This window comes from Peromyscus eremicus, chromosome 23, assembly GCF_949786415.1.
Source record: "Peromyscus eremicus chromosome 23, PerEre_H2_v1, whole genome shotgun sequence".
Taxonomy (NCBI): Eukaryota; Metazoa; Chordata; class Mammalia; order Rodentia; family Cricetidae; genus Peromyscus; species Peromyscus eremicus.
This window is the reverse complement of record NC_081438.1, coordinates 10,995,122-11,010,252: the sequence shown is the minus strand read 5'-3', so window position 1 is coordinate 11,010,252 and position 15,131 is coordinate 10,995,122. Positions and strand designations below refer to the sequence as shown.

The 15,131-nt window shown below is 48.1% G+C and overlaps 1 pseudogene; it reads right to left on the bottom strand.

Moving 5' to 3' along the window:
- Positions 1-706: 706 nt before the first annotated feature.
- On the bottom strand, positions 707-12,675 carry LOC131898570 (2'-5'-oligoadenylate synthase 1A-like; annotated as a pseudogene).
- Between the last annotated feature and the right edge of the window lie 2,456 nt (positions 12,676-15,131).

The window sequence follows — 15,131 nt, the reverse complement described above, 5'->3', positions numbered from 1 at the left end:
CAACCTCGGGACCCCTTCAAGAGCAGTTAGTGCTCTTAGCCACCAAGTAAGGAGCACGTGGGATTTTTTAATGGATTAAATTCGGTCCTCGGGCTTGCAAGGTGAGCACTGTACTGCCTGAGCCAGCTCCTCAGCCTGCTCTCCAACCCAGTAATTCCCCTGCAGGGGCGGAGCTAGCTCATAGATGTCCTGCAAACCATGGGGCGGTTTTACTCTTTCTAGCAGCCACTTTAAAAGTTTTGTAAGATGGGCCGGAGAAATGGCTCAGCAGTTAAGAGCGCTGGCTGCTCTTCTTGAGGACCTGAGTTCAATTCTCAGCACCCACATGATGGCTCACCACTGTCTAGAACTCTGGTTCCAGGGGGATCTGGTGCCCTCTTCTGGCTTCCCTGGGTACTGCATGCATATGGTGCACAGATAAATAGTCTGGCAAATCCTTTCACACACATAATTTTTTAAAAAGATTTATTCATTTATTTTATGCATGAGTGCTCTGTCTTCACATACACCTTTATGCCAGAAGATTCCACTAGAGAGGGTTGTGAGCCACCATGTGGTTGCTGGGAATTGAACTCAGGACCTCTGGTAGAGCAGCCAGTGCTCTTAGCCACGGAGCCATCTCTCCAGTCCCATGTGATTTTTAAAATTGTAAGGAGAGGTGCTCACATTTGTAATTCCAGAACTTGGGGGACTGAGGCAGAAGAGTTTACTGTGGTTTCCAGACCAGCAGGGGCTCTGCAGCAAAAGCTCGCAAAAAATCGTACAGAAAGACAAACAGAAAAAAGAGACAGAGGTGATGAAAATATGAACCTCCTGCTTTGGCACATCAACTTCCATCTGTAATAGAAAACACACAATCATGTCAGGAGCACATATTCAAACTGGGAAGAAGATGCAAATGAGTCCCCAGGGTGGGTGCTGTGACGGGCCACCTGGGTCATTTGGATGGGATGCTGGGAAGGTGGCCAGTAGGCTAGCTTCAGGGCTCAGGCCTTTGAGGGTGAACAGGGTCCTTCCCTGGAAGCCATGCCCCCACCCAAGGTGCTCCTGTTCAGTTTGTCAAATGGGAGAGAGGGGCTAGGCACCTACCTACCTGTCTCCTGCGGGACAGCACTAAAGGAGCCTGCCCCCCTTTCCTCTCCCCATCCCCTGCCCCTCCCACATCACCTCTCACTCCCTTCCTGACCTTCTGAAGTTTGGTTCCAGCATCCCTGTACCCATACTAAGCTCCATCCTGAGGCCAAGCACAGCATCATCAGTTCCCTAGCATCAGAAAGACCCCTGACCGAGTAGAGGAAAGGTCCAAATGCAGGTTCCTCGGTCCCTCTTTACCTGTTGCAAAGCCCAGAAGAGTCCCATCAGCCACATGTTAATGAGACAGGAGAGATGGGTTGTTCCATGGACCTGAGCACTGGTTTCAGAGTCCACAGGAATCCCAGCCCCACCACTCCTTAGCTGAGCATCCCTGAGCCAGTGGCTTCACCTCTGAGCCTCCTTTTCACACTCTGTGTTTATGTGTGTCAGTGTGTGGGTGCACCTGTGTGTGTGAGTGCGTGTGAGTGTGAAAGTGTGGGTATGATTGGGTGTGAATGTGTGTGAGTGTTAGAGTTTGTGTGAGTGTGTGTGTGTGTCATGTGTAACATGTACCATGTGTAACAGCACAGAGGTGAAGCGCAGAGAAAACTTGGAGGAGTTGGTCTCTCCTTCTACCTTAGGGTTCCAGGGATCAAGCCCAGGTCACCAGTGTTGGCAGCAGGTGCTTTACCCACTTAGCCATCTTGCCAGCCTGTGACATCTCTGAATGCTGCTAAAATGGCTGGAAAACAGGGAAGCAGCTGGCCTGCCTAGGAGTGTGAAGACCTTTAGCAAAAGATCACATCTTTGTGAGAATATTCTCCAAAGAGATGGAGTGACCAAAGCTGTGTGCAAGAGAAAAAGATGAGGACAAGGACTCACCAGCACATTCCAGGAGCCCACTGGAGACATGCAACATTTAAAAGAGCGTTGGCATTGCAGCCAGGCTGTAGCCTCTTTAGCCAGGCGCCACCAGGCCTCTGGGTTCCCACCAGCCACGTTCCTTGTTGGATCAGCCGGGTCCAGGATCACAGGCCTGCAGAGCAAGATTCAGAGAGAGAATTGACCAGCTACTCAGTGTCCCAGGAACCACTGCACAGGGGCAGTGGAGCCCAGCAGATCACCACTACCCAAACTTTGTCCTGAACCCTGCCCCACAGCATAGAGCAAGCCTAGAGGAATCCTAGGAACCTAGAAGGTCTGGGTTCCAATCCTCTACCTTTAGTATTTGTACATCCTGGGGAGGGTCTGACATGCTCTCCAATCTGTGAGATGGGGAGAGTTGAACCAGCCAGTCTCAAAAGAATGGGGTGTGAGGGCTGAAGACGACACAGGATCAAGACGTGTGACAAGTCTACTGTATTGTTTACAGTTAATTAGTCTGGGTGGTTTTGGGTGCCCTCCCAGCCCTTATGACTTCTGTTATTGATGAAATAACTCAGCTGCTGCTTCATGTACTGTTGTAGAATATTTGTTTAAGATTCATTTATGCTGTGGAATATTTGTTCAATGATACAGAGATGTGCTGCATTCTTTTATGTTGCTTTTGTTTAACTCTGTGAAGCTGTGTTACTCTGCCTGTCTAAAACACCTGATTGGTCTAATAAAAAGCTGACTGGCCAATAGCTAGGCAGGAGAAAGGATAGGCGGGGCTGGCAGGCAGAGAGAATAAATGGGAGGAGAATTCTAGGCCTGAGAGAGGAGAAGCAGGAGCAAGAAAAAAATAAGGAGAGGAGGACACCAGGGGCTAGTCACATAGTCAGCCCCAGAGTAAGAAGGGAAGATATACAGAATAAAGAAAGATAAAAAGCCCAGAGGCAAAAAATAGTTAAAGAAAACTTGGATAATTTAAATTAGAAAAGCTGGCTAGAAACAAGCCAAGCTAAGGCTGGGCATTCATGAAGAAGAATGAGTGTCTGTATATTTATTTGGGAGCTGGGTGGTGAGCCCCCAAAAAGAAAAGAAAAGAAAAAAAACTACAGTGTACTCCCCTCCTTCTGCTGTTTGGGTCTGGACAAGGTCAGAGCCTTGGTCTTCTCATCTGCAGACAGGAGAGCCCACCCCCGCCTCCCAGGACTGCAGGTCCTCATGTCAATCAGGTGACAGCAGGACAGGACCCAGCACAGTGACAGGACAGAAGATGCCTAACTGACATGGAACTTCCACCTCCCCATTTCTGCTGCAGCCTGGTCCTTTCTGGTGGAGAGTTGAGCCACATGAGTATAAAGGCTACCTGGATCTTCTGAGCTGACTATACAGGTAGTCAGAGATGTACTGGTGTTGAAAGTCATAATACACTCTCCAGTAGATTCGAAGCTGCCTGTACTTGGTGACCAGTTCCAAGACTGTCCGGAAGCCCTGGGCTGTGTTGAACTCAGTGACTCTACTCCCACATTCCCAGGCATAGACTGTGAGCAGCTCCCGGGCATACTGGGGGGGCAGTGGTTCCCCCAGCTTCTCCTTACACTGAGAAGAGAAAGGCAATGAGAAAAATAGGCTGTCAGCTGATGTGGGGGGACCACTTCTCACAGGGTCAATTCAACTGCCACCTGATGTTGTCATTATAGGTTTATTGGCATACAACCAATAGATTCAGCCTATGGGAAGTCCTATGATGCACCCAAAGGCTGAGTGCTTGAGATGGAGATCGTGTGGTCTACAAAGACTGCGCATTTGCCAGCAGGCACAGGAGAAATCATGACACCCATGAGTGATAATCAGGGAATGAGGGTGTAATGATGCTCACTACTGAAGGTTTTATCACAGGCTCTGAGATAACTGGGGAGGGGCCAGGGAGATGGCCCAGTGGGTAAAGTGCCTGCCCATGAGCTGTGAGAGCTCGAGGTCAGTTCCCCAACATGAATGTCAGCTTGGTGAGGAAGCTGGCTCACAATTTTAGCTTGAGGGGTAGAAAAGGGTGTCCCCAGGACTATATGACTGTCCAGACCTGCTGGTTCAGCACACTGTGGGTGCATGCATGTCTGAGACCTTGCCTGTATACACATAAGGTGGATAAGGACTGCAGACCCTAAACTGCTCTCTGGCCTCCTTGTGATTATACACACAGATACACATGTGCTCCCATGAGCAGGTATACATACACAAACACCACACAAACACATAAAAAAAAGCACCCACAAAATAACAAGAAATCACACATTTAAAGAAATAATAGCTTGAAGTGGCTGGAAAGCAGAAGCCATAGAAAGTGACATGAAGGATTTGCCAAAGACACAAATGAAGGAGCACACATGGGACAGTGAATTAGACACGGCTGAAGAGGGGTTTACTGGATTGGAAAAAATGGACCAGGAGAAATCATTTCTAACAATCCCAGAAAGTCCTCCTTCCTTCAAGGCTCCCTCCCCCTTTTCCTTCTCCAAAATACAAGACCACCCTCCTTCCCCCACTTTTTTTCCACTGTCTTTTTTCTCACCTTTTGTGCCTCCCTCTCTCTCTCTCTCTCTCTCTCTCTCTCTCTCTCTCTCTCTCTCTCTCTCATCAACCTAACACAAGATTGGTTCATCTTGGGAAGATGGAACAAGAAATGAGAAAATGCCTCCATCAGACTGGCCCGTGGGCAAGCCTGGGAGGCATTTTCTTGATCAATGATGGATGTGGATTGGATCAGTCCATTGTCAGTGATGTCACCCATGAGCAAATAGTCATGAATCATGTCAAAAAGCAGGTCCAGCATCCCAGGGGTATCGGGCAGAAGCAGAGTTCCTCCATGATCCCTGCCTCAGTTCCTGCCTAAAAGTTCCTGTTTAGACTTTCCTCAGTGCTGGAGTGTGATGTTGGGAGTGTAAGACAGACAAGCTTTCCTCTCCAAACTGCTTTCTGTTGTCGTAGTAAGCACAGCAAGAGGACAGACATTGCCTAGAGAGTGGACTACTGCTGAGACACACCCGCCATGTTGCTCTTTGGCAGGATAGTGGAAGGGTTTTGGAACTTTGGGTTGGAAAAACCATTGAGTGCTCAGAGCCTAATAGGCTGTTTGTGGGAACTTGGAAGATACAAATGTTGACAGACAGGCAGATGACAGAGGCTGGTGTGTGAGGTTTCAGAGGGAAGCAAAGACTCTATCTGGCTGTTTGTGTGAGATTTTGAATTAAGAATCAGTGGTTTCTCGTCAGCTGGGGCTGAAAACCAGCTCTGAGTAAGAAGAGACCTGCACCATGGAGGCCAAGTCATCTGGAAAGAGTTTTCTCATGGTCACACACAGAAGCTGTGGTCCAGGGACCCAAGACTGCATCTCATGGTGATAGCCAGACCTTGTAATGTGGAGATGTCTCCCAGGTGGTTCCATTTTAGTCTGAGGCTTCAGGATTGAAGGGGTCCTGGAGAGCAGCTAAGGACTGGCACTGAGAGAGGCCAGGAGAGGCCATTGGAGAAAGTACAGCCTCAACTGTAGTGGAGAACCCCCTCAAACACTGAAGGTCCCCTGAGCATGAGACCACTGCCAAGGAGAGCAGAACATGTGAACAGAGCTGGCCTGAGCCTGTGAGACCAGCTGTGTGCTGTGGATGGCAGAGCCAAAGAAGAACAAAGGCCAGGCCCTTTGAAGCTCAGAAAATGATGAGTCCCAGACACCAGACACTGAGATTTTGCACTATTGCAAAGTTATTTTTGGTTTTGTTTTATCTGATTGTGACTATGCCCTGGTTCTTTGCTCTAGGATAAGAGAGTATTTAACTTGTGTTCTTAATTTTATAGGTGCTCACAGGTGAGAGACTAATTTTTATAAGTGTTGGAGTTTTTTTTTTTTTTTTAACTTTGTGACTTTGAAGGCTATATTGTATTTTATAATGTGATGCAGACATGAGATCTTAGGGATAAGCAAGAAAGGAAAGGTTATGGTTTAATAGTGGTCTGTTTGTGCATCAACTTGAAAAACAGTCAATTGTGCTGGTTAGTTTTGGTCCACTAGACATCTGGGAGAAGGGAACCTTAACCAAGAAAACGCCTCCATCAACGGGCCTAGGGTAGTTTGTGGGGGACATGTTACTAATTAATGATTGATGTGGGTGGGATCAGCCAACTCTGGTTGATGCCACATCTGGACAGATGACCCTGGGTTGTACATGAAAGCAAACTGAGTGAGCCATGGAGAGGAAGCCAGTGAGCAGAATTCCTCCATCGTCTCTGCTACAGTGACTGACCTTTCTTCCCTTCGTGATGGACTGTGACTGGGACGTGTGACCTAATAAGACCTTTCCTTCCCAAGTGCCGTTTGGTCATGTAACAAAGATATCATGTCAATAGAAAGCAAACTAGAATACTCCCTCTACTCTCTGGCTGTTTCCACCCCCTGTATAGACGGGGCTTATGGCAGATGGGCCAGATGCCATACCAGCTGGTACCAGTGTTTGACCAGGTAGATGAGATTCCTCAGCTTGGTTGGTCGATACTTCAGGAAGTTTCTCTGGAGCTCTGTAAAGCAGGTGGAGAACTCGCCCACCTTCCTCAGGGAGGTGCACTTGCTGATGAACTTTCTGTAGATTTCAGGGTCAGGCTTGCTGTAGAAGCAAACACTACCTGTTAAGGAAGTTTTACTCAGTTTAACACCTCAGCCCTTCTGTGGTCCTTTGGTCTGTCTGGGGTGACAAGCTCACAGGCTATGGGGTTCAGGGAACAGGGCAGAGCTTTACAACAGCAAGCATCACTCCCCATACATCCATGTGTCCACTACCCCTCAGGACTGCATACACCATGTGGTCCTGGAAATTCCTGCCCTCAACTGGTCCTAGTGTGGTCCTTTCCTCACAGCCCTGGAGACAGCGGTGGGAGGAAACAGCACACTGAGGTCACATACAAGAGAGCAGCATGGTCATCTAATGATGGCCAACCATGCTCTGGTGTCCAGTGTCTTCTGCATGGGGCTTGTCGTGTGTGTGTGTGTGTTTGTGTGTGTGTGTGTGTGTGTGTGTGTGTACACTCCTGCTTGTGTCAGAGTTTATGGTGGAGCAGTCTGCTGCATTTACATATCATGTATCTCATGCTTACGGAGTCCCTGCCCTATTTTGTTTATGGTGTATAATTTGTTAGTGTGTTTGTGAGGAAGTGTACATGTATGTTCGGAAACAGGAGAAGACACTGGGTGTCTTCCTTTATAGTTTATCTCCTTCTCCCTCAGAGGTAGGGTCTCTCTGTGAATGAGGAGCTTGGCTAGCATCCAGCAGGCCACAGAATAGTAGGTAGCTGTTCCAGCTTTGACCTTGAAACACTGCCCCTAGAGTGAGAGCAGGTAACTGCCACACCTGCCTATGACCTGCTCCTGGGGTGTGGTTGAGAGGGAGCTCCTTCTTGGTACCTTGTGGTCCTGGAAGCTGGATGGGAGACCAAGTCAGAGTTCTCCGCTGGATGGTACCTCATTATGGTGATATTTTATTTGTACTGAAATGTGATTTTATTTGTATGTTAATAAATAAAGTTGCCTGGGGGTCAGAGCTAATAGCAAGCCATAGCAGAAGCCGGGTGGTGGTGGCACACACCTTTAATCCTGATCATATGACAGGCAGATCTCTGTGTGTTCAGGGATACAGCCAGCATGGAGACACACACCTTTAATCTCAATACCAACCATAGAGACCTAGAGGTCTATATAGACAGGCAGTAATGAGGAGGTCATGTGGTTGGGTTTACAACCAATGAGAAGGCAGAATAGAAAGTCAATGAAAAGACAGATACACAGGAAGTTGGTCTCTTGCTGAGGGGAAGGACAGCAGTGGCAGGAAGGGTAAGAAGGTGGTTTTAAGTCTCAGCTCTTAGCTACTGCTCTGACTTCTTGGGCTTTTAACTCTGCATTTGGCTTTGTGTTTCTTATTTAATAAGATGGTTACATCTATACCTCATCTCTCCCGGATTCTGTATCCAAACCCTACTGGCTGTAGGTTACCCCAGAAATAAACCTCTCTTGATGACCAGATAAATTATGTGGAATTGCCTCATTCATTACAATTATACCACAGAGATTCTCCTGTCTCTGTCCCCCACAGTTCTGGGGTTACAGGTCCATGTGCGGCACTTCCTAAGTTTAGGTGGGTGTTGGGGTTTGAACTCAGGTCCTCAGGCTTGTGCTGCAATTGCCAATAACCACTGACTGCCTCCCCAGCCCCTGTGTGTTTCCAGTGCATGATTTTCTGTAATGCCTGACTTAATATCATGTGGTTTTGTTTGCTCAGGTCCTGAGAACAGCAAGATGTGGCGCCCCCCCTCCCCCTCTCCCTGTCCCCCTCCCTCTCCCCCCTTTCTGTGGGTGGTGAACTTGTAGAGTGGATGAGCAACAGGCTATGGAATAGATGTGGGTGTGCGGCTGTGTGTGATAGTATGCACGTTTGAGTAGACTAGGCAGGCAGCAGGTTGTGCCTTAGGCGTGTGGCTGTGGTTCAAAAGGCCATACCATGAAGCCATGATGCTGGCACAGGGCAAAATTACCTACTGTTGGAGTTTGGGAACCATCCATTTATGCAGTGACCCAGGAGGGTCTCATGTGCTTATTTCCAATGTCAGTCAGGGACCAGCACACAGTCAGGCTCATCTGCTAAGTCATTGTGGGAAGGGCTGTGCCTTGGGGACTCTCTTGGGCTGTCCCCCACATTGCCATTTTCAAGGCGGTCCTTCTGTGGTGGCCCTGCTTCCCCACTGGAAAGCTGCTGAGGCTGGGGAAGTCCACGACCAAGACAGACTTCTGGGGAGCCGCCCTCCCAGCTCATTTCTGGGTTACCCCCTCTCACCCCCTCCACTCAGCAGGGTTCTAAGCCCCCTGAAGCTTCCCACAGCATGCTGTCCTGCTCCTGCTCCCAGGCTGGCCTCTCATTCCCTGCTGCCTGAGACTCTGCACTGTGTCCATGGCTCTCCTAAGTCAAGGGCAGTGAGTGGCCTTGTCTCTAAGTTAATAGCAGCAGTTCTCACAGTGGCCAGCAGGGGGTGCTGTGTTCCCCAGATGTAAAGCCTCACTGTTCTCTAAACTCCCCAAGGCCCCGCTGTGCTATCAGAGGGTGTTCCCAGTTGTCTTTGGGTAGAGTTGGGCAATTTGTAATTTTGGAGACACACTGTGTCAGGCCTGGTTAAGATCTTTATATAGAGGATCATTAATGTTTAATGGTATAAGGCGTGTGCATGTGGGGGTTTGGGGTGGTGGTGGCTGGGCTTCCAGTGTCCCAGGCCTCTGCCCAGGCCTGAGGTTTTCCATTCCTTGGGAGAAAATGCTTCAGTTATTAATTTTCTATGAATTATCTGCTGCCTCATGTTTAGAAAGACAAAATCCACAGTCAGCCACAAATATTGCTGGTCAATTGAGGGGGCATCTGAGGTGCCTTGATCCCCTCACTGAGCCAGCGTGCTACTTAATGTCCTTCTCTGATGGATTCTCACTCCCACTCCCAAATTCTAAAGTCTGTCCTCCCCAGCTCAGCTTTAAAGAGATACTCTGTTTGGGAGAAGTTCTCAATTGATAAGGGTTTTCAGTTCAGGAATAGAAGGTGTGGGCTGTAGAGATGGTCAGTGAGTAACGTGCTTGTCACAGAAGCGTGAGGACCCAGGTTGGAAGCCCAGGACTCAGGGAGAAGCTGGGAGTAGTGACTTAGGATTGTAATCCCAGAGCTGGGGAGGGGAGTCAAGAGGATTCCTGGGGCTCTGCCCAGTCAGTCAAGATTAATTGTGGAATTCCAGGCTGGGGAGGGACCAGTTCTCAAAAAAGATGGATGGCTCCTGAGGTGTGTCAGTCACAGTTCATGATCACAGTCTCACACAATAAATCCACATGACACACACACACACACACACACACACACACACACACACACACACACACCACAGAGAGAGGGTGGAGGCACTTAGAAGGGCAACTCCAGACTCTGCTGAGCCTTACGGATGGCTGGCTTACCCAGGAGGTCATAGGCCAGCAGCACATCAAACTCCACCTCCTGTTGAAGATCAGGGGAGCTCAGCCTCAAGATTAGCCCAGGGGAGTTCTTCCGCCACGATCGGAGGACCTCAAGCTTCACTGGAAACTTTTTCTCTCCCTGTGGCTGGCACAGCTGATTCTCAATTTCCTTTAGGAACTCTCTCCGTCGCTTTAACTGATCCTCAAAGCTGGTGAGATTGTTCAGGAACACCACCAGGTTGGCTTCGAACCTGCCCTTCAGCATTTTGCCTTTGCCTGAGGAGCCGCCCTGAAAGGCAACAAGTAGAATGACAGACATCAGGCGGAGTCAATAACAGCTAGAGGTCCACCACCCAAGGTCACGGATGGATAGAGAAAGCCAGCACATATGCAGTGGAATATTAGTCAGCCCTGAAGAATGAAATCAGCATCTATGTAGGAAAATAGATGGTTCTGGGTCTCCTTGAGGTACAAGAAGTCAGACTCAGAATGATGAACATCAGGGTTTTTATGTTTTATTTTGTATTTTTGTGTGGAATCCAGATTTAAATATGTATGAGTATGATATAAGGGGGACCTGGGTCTATGAGGAGAGATGGGGGAGGGGTCTGAAGGAAATAAGGAACAAGAGATGGTAATGGCGGGAGACAACATAGCGCTTTTTTCTCATGTGAAATCTAGTGACACACATGTGACATGAAGTCAGAGGCCGACCCTCAGAGTGGGGTACACAGGAGGGAGATGATGGTGGGTGGGAGGAGACTGTGAGTAAATTAACACAGACATATGAAAGTGTTGTCAGGAACTCCATTGTTAGCATTGTTAGTTGTGGGGAATATGCTCACATGACATCATATAAGAAAATGGCCTTGTGTAATAAAGAATAACATAAAAGTCACAGAGCCACAGGAAAAAAAATAGTAAAAATAGATCCACACCTGTAAAACAAACAAAAATTTTTAAAGAGTAAGAACTCATACTAAGGAGAGCCTCCCTAAATAAAATGCTGAGCACAATCACTAACACTCGTCAGCACCAGCCACTGTTGAGTGGGCATTACAAATGTCATTTCTGGGAATCCACAGCCAAACATTAAGTGGAGCTTGGGGAGCCCCGCAGAAGAGAGGGAGGAAGGATTGTAGGAGGCAGAGGGGTCAAGGACATCTCGAGAAATCCCACAGAATCAACTAACCTGGACTCACAGAGACTGAACTGACAACCAGGGAACCCGCATGGGACTGACCTAGGCCCTCTGCGTATAGGCTATGATTGTGTAGCTTGGTTTTCTTGTGAGACTCCTAGCCGTGGGAGCAGGGCCTGTCTCCGACTCTTTTGCTAGCTTTTGGGACCCTATTCCTCATACTGGCTTCCCTGATCCAGCCTGCATACGAGGGGAGGTGCCCAGTCTTACTGCAACTTGATATGCCATGTTTGATTGATAGTTATGGAGGCCTGTCCTCTTCCGGAGAGACACTGAGGAAGAGTGGATTGGGGGGAGGGACAGAGGGAAGGAGGGGGAGAGGGACTGGGAGGAGAGGAGGGAGGGGAAACTATGGTTGAGATGTAAATAACAACAATAAATAGTAATAATAAAAATGTCATATCTGGGGATGGAGGGGTGCCTCGGTAGTTGAAAGTGCCTGCTGTTCTCGCGGACGACCTGAATTTGGGGCCCAGCACCCACGTAGGCCAGCTCACAACCACCTGTGTTATAAACCAGCTCTAAGGGATGTGACACCCACTCTTCAACTCTGAGGGCCCCTGCACGAGCAAGCACACAGCCCCCATCCACAAGATTTTAAACGTGAAAGTGAAAAACAAAACCACTAACAACACGGTTTCTGCAGCCTTCACAGCGACTGAGAATTAGGTACTGATGAAGTCTGACTGGACAGACCTGGACCCAGCCCAGTGAGCATCCGTCAATCCAGTCACCAGCACGTGGGGTCCTGTTCTGTTCTCTGTGTCACACTTAGTCTGCATGTCCTGTGTCAATCAATATAGGAGGTGTGCAGAGAACCCTGGGCACAGAGATGGTAATTCACTCACCCAAGGTCACACAGCAGTGCAAAGGTTGGGTCCCCCCATCCACCACTCTCCAGAAAACTGCTTCCCCAAGCTTGGCCTCAGTTTCCCTGACTCTGAAATGGATGTGGCCTGGGAGGGTGGAACATAAACTGTAGCTAAGGCTCTTTTTTTTTTTTTTTTTTTTTTTTTTTGGTTTTTCGAGACAAGGTTTCTCTGTGTAGCTTTGCGCCTTTCCTGGAACTCACTTGGTAGCCCAGGCTGGCCTCGAACTCACAGAGATCTGCCTGGCTCTGCCTCCCGAGTGCTGGGATTAAAGGCGTGCGCCACCACCGCCCGGCGGCTCTTTTTTTAATACAGATGTGGGACCTGGGGGCAGAACCCACCACACCACACAGCTGTGATCAGAGGTGAGGAGACAGGATCAGGGCTGCAGCCTGGCTCCTGAGGGTCCTCTCCCACCCCACCCGGGTCAGCTCGGGCTGGGCCGGGCTCACCTTCACCACCTTGGAGACCCTCACAGGGTGAGCCGTGCCTTGGAAGCATCTCTCCTTCAGGAAATCACTTATGATGTTGATGTCTGCTCTGACCTCATTACGGAAGCTGGTGTTGGGTTGGAGGTGGTCCTCTATGAACTTGTCCAGCTCTGAGGCCGGGGTGTTGCTGAGTCCCTGCTCCATTCTCAGGCCCTGAAGCTTTCCCTCGGCAGCCTGAGGCTCCTGTGTCTCCCGGGTGGGTTGAACCCAGGTACAGGGCTTTTCAGTTTTGATTTCTAGGAAAGGGCAGGGCTGCAAGTCTGGGATTCCTTAGGATCCTGTGGGCACACGGTCAAAATAATAATTCATTATAAACTTTGCCTTGGGGGAGCTGAGAGAGAGGCTCCAGGAAAAAAAGTCAGAGGGCCTTTTATCTCGGGTGCATTTTGTTCCCTGGAGTGTTCTTGGACATGATTTTGTACCTCCTTAGACAAACATTTACATTCAATTTATAAGACATGTTTATTCTTGTTGGATGCCAGAACACAGCGATAGAACCCAGTCTGACCCTGAATCTGCATATGGTCTTCTGCCTTGCTTTTCTGCTTTCCCAGATAGAGTCTATGTAGTAAATGCCAGGCAATTGTGTTTAAATCAGTTTGTCCTGAAAAAGTTCTGGGAAAGGGCTGCTCTGTTAATATTTAGTATATGCATACTAGTGTTTATTTTATTTATTTATTTTGGTTTTTCAAGACAGGGTTTCTCTGTGTAGTTTTGGTGCCTGTCTTGGATCTCGCTCTGTAGCCCAGGCTGGTCTTGAACTCATAGAGATCCGCCTGGCTCTGCCTCCCAAGTGCTGGTATTAAAGGCGTGTGCCACTGCCGCCCGGCTCTACCAGTGTTTATTTACATGTTTTTTTAATCATGTTTTAATCATGTTTTTCTGAACTCAAACAACCTCGCATGGATCATTGCTTTCTTTGTTACATTTGTGTCTATAAAAGTCCACTGAAACGGACATACGACCGTCTGCAGCATTACACTATAGCCCAGCCCATTCCTTCAGGTTCTCGGATCCCAGGTCACATAGACAAGATCTGCACAGGTCGGCAAGAGTTGACAAGCAGCACCTGAACCAGAGGCCTGACTGAAAAGTTACAAGAGGACCAGGGGAACTCAGCAGAAGGAGGTAACCCGGGATTAATATGGGGGCAAAAGGCAGGAAAACTGGCACCATATCTGGAGTTGATACATCCTTTCTGAAAAGAGAGTGCTGCGGCAATGTCTAAAGCCCCTGCTGCAGGAATGCTGGGATTTAATAACAAACTGTAACCCTTGGTTTCCTGCAAAGGGCACTTTAGATCCCAGAGTGTGAGGTCAAGTTAAAGAAAAACTAGAGAAAGCCCGTAGACAAGGAGAAAGAATTCTGACACAATTCTGGGTAACTTGGACATTGGTCCATATTGTGATACAAACAATGAATGGAGACAAGCCAAAGGATTTAGAAAAGACTCTGACAGATTCTTTGTATGAGTATGAGCTACATAATGAAACACACACAAAAAGAATTTACAAGCTAAAAGGGGGGTTTTTTCCAGTGCAAGGTTGGAAGGGACCCAGTGGAAGAAATTGGAAAGTAAAAATGTGGGCTCTGTTCTGGGATGAAGGCCCCTGGCCGTCCACTCCCCTGCCTGAACATTATATCATCCTCTACCTGAGGACTAAGATGATTGGAATGAATGGGGGAAGGGAAGACGATGTGCCAGGGTTCCCCAGAGGAGCGTCTTTGCTTTCTGGGAGTGAGGACGCACGGCATAAGTTACCAGACTCTGGGGGGGGGGGGAAGGCAGGAACTTTCTAATATTAGACAATTGAGCCCCATTAAGATTTTGTTTCTTGTCTTCTAGAGGTGGTCAGCTGTCTTACAGTTGATGGAGAGGCAGAAACACTATTGTTAAGCAATTGGTATATGAGAATAGTTAATGGAGATTATGGGGGTCCAGCCCCTCAAAAGTCGTCTCCCAGGGTCCTTGGAAGAATTTACAACCTGCTGATAATTTAACCTTTGATGAAAAGAAATGAATCTATGTACACAAAACTCTTTAGTCCATACACCTTATTCTTCTGAGTCAGTTCTCTCTCTACACAGCTTCAGTTCTGCTCTCATGCCTAGCTCCTGTCTTGCCTGATTTCTCTCTACATTTATCTGCTGTCCCCTCTAAGTTCTATCTTAATTCTGCCCCATCTAGGTTCTCATCCATCTAGTTCTTTCCCATCTTAGGTCCTCTCCCATTGCCTTCTTTCTCATCTTATTCTTCCCCATCTGGCTCTTTCTCATCTCCATCTCGTTCCTCTAGTACTCTCTTCTAGCCCTTCAATCTAGTTCTTCCCCATCTCAGTTTGTTCCTCTCAAGTTCTTACCCATCTAGTTCTTCCATTCTCTTTTCTCTTCTCTGTCTAGTCCTCTGAAAATAAAACTGCCTCTTTTCCCTTTGACCCTTATCTCTCCAAGCTATCTCTGCTCTGGGCATTTCTGGTGAGTATGTTTGGTCGCTAGGCAACTTGGGTCACAGCTAGATAAATCTGTAAGTTGGAACCCTTTAGTTCTGAGTTAATTGTTAAGGTTGGACATAAAACTAGAGATAAGACTTTGGAAAGGAGAAAGTTAAG